This window comes from Myotis brandtii, unplaced genomic scaffold (genome assembly GCF_000412655.1).
Source record: "Myotis brandtii unplaced genomic scaffold, ASM41265v1 scaffold139, whole genome shotgun sequence".
Lineage (NCBI taxonomy): Eukaryota > Metazoa > Chordata > Mammalia > Chiroptera > Vespertilionidae > Myotis > Myotis brandtii.
This window is the reverse complement of record NW_005354965.1, coordinates 553,897-555,549: the sequence shown is the minus strand read 5'-3', so window position 1 is coordinate 555,549 and position 1,653 is coordinate 553,897. Positions and strand designations below refer to the sequence as shown.

Genomic DNA, 1,653 nt, shown 5'->3' with positions numbered 1-1,653 from the left:
AAGGTCTCATGAACTCGGTGCTCCTTCGGGGCAGAGCCACAGACGCACACCAGCATTTTCACCTCCACCATCTGCCAGGCCCCAGATCTGCTAGTCGCGCACCAGAGGTGCTGGGTGGGGATAAAAGCTGAGCGACACCCACTGTTTCTGGAAAGCTGGCAATTACGGGAGGGAGGACCCAGGTCTCAGGATCCTCACGATGCCGAGGCTGGAGAGGAGCCGGGCAGGGAAGTCGTCCGCCTCCTCCTACGCTAAGCACCACCGTCCCTCACCACATGGACCTCGGCCCAGCAGTCATCCCACAGCCACTCCCAGGCCCGCCCTGGCCCAGGCGAAGCCAGACGGGTCGCTTAAGAAAGACTCACGAGGGAGGAAGGGGGGCTCCTGGGCTGCAGGGGGCTCCTCATTTCGACCCCCTCTGGGCAGGAGCTCCCTGCCTGCCAGTGTGCCCAGCACTGAGCCCTGGAACCCGAGGGCCAGGCAGGGACTGAGCGCCGAGTGCCAACAGCCCCCAGTCATGGAGCAAAAGCGCCGCGGGGAGGAGCGGGCGCCAGGACAGACCCCGGTGGATGGGGAAGTGGGAGAAGCTAGAGGCAGCCTGGCGCGCAGGCGAGGTCATGTCCCCTCGCCAGGGACTTGGCCCCTTGCTGTCGGCATAAAGCCCCGCCTCCCCTTGCCACGCTCCACGAGGAACACACACAAGCGGCCCGAATCCTACACGTTTGGAACCAGAACGAAGTTCCACCTCCCTGGCCGACAGGACCTCAAACAGCGACAGACCATGGGCAGTGAGCCCCTGGGGTTAGGCCGGGCCTCAGGGCGAAGGGACGAGTAGTCCTGGGGGCTGGGGACCAACCTGTGAATGAGCCCCCTCCCTCCCCGACTAGAGCGGGGCCTGCGTTTTGCTGTGACTGCGCCTGCTTTGAAGCGCTGCTCCCTTTCAGACGGAAATTCCAGCGAGAGGCACTGTCTCGAGAACTCGCTCTACCCCACTCCACTCCCAGCACAAAGGCTGAAGGAACACCGGGCAGACGGCCAGGGTGAGGAGGCCTGCACGCAAGTGCAAGGGGTTCCGGGGCTCAGGGGGGAACCCAGGAGGGGACCAAAGCCAGGGGAGGGGAGCGTGGGGACAGGCGGAAGGGCCGGCACCTCACGCTGCGGTCAGAGGACCCCGCACAGCATCCCCAGGGGTGCCCATCTGGGCACAGAACCCCAGGTCCCAGGTGGCAAGGAGGGTAGGGAGCCCACAGACACCCTGCTCCCCCCCACCTCTACTGCGGCCGCCTCCTGGGCTCTGCACAGCAGCCACCACCCCAGGCCGGCGGGGAGGACCCCAGCCTGGAGGCCTGGAGCCTGGGAGGACCTGAGCTTGGGGCCAGTGACTCCCATGGGGTGACCCGGGCCTGCGCTCACCTCGAAGTCATCACCTCTCGGGCTTCTTTGCACGGATCTAAGTTACCACTTGGTCCACCCTGGCCCGCCGGCAAGAGTTCACACCAACTAACTTCTGACCAGTCGCGCGGCTCCAGGCGGCGCCCCCGGTCAGGGTGGGGGTGGGGAATAGGGAGTGGGGATGGGGGTGTGTTCTTCCTCTGCCTTCTCCTCCCGCAGAAGCCTGAGGACGCCTCCCAGCCCTGCAGCCCGGGCGCCTGC

General features: G+C 66.1%; 1 long non-coding RNA gene across 1 annotated transcript in view; it reads left to right on the top strand.

Moving 5' to 3' along the window:
* The first annotated feature begins 787 nt into the window (after positions 1-787).
* The window catches only part of LOC106725153, a 5,063-nt gene continuing 4,197 nt past the window's right edge, over positions 788-1,653 (top strand). Inside the window, exon 1 of the long non-coding RNA XR_001361018.1 lies at positions 788-1,040. This is a non-coding gene — a long non-coding RNA (uncharacterized LOC106725153). The remainder of the gene's footprint in view (positions 1,041-1,653) is intronic.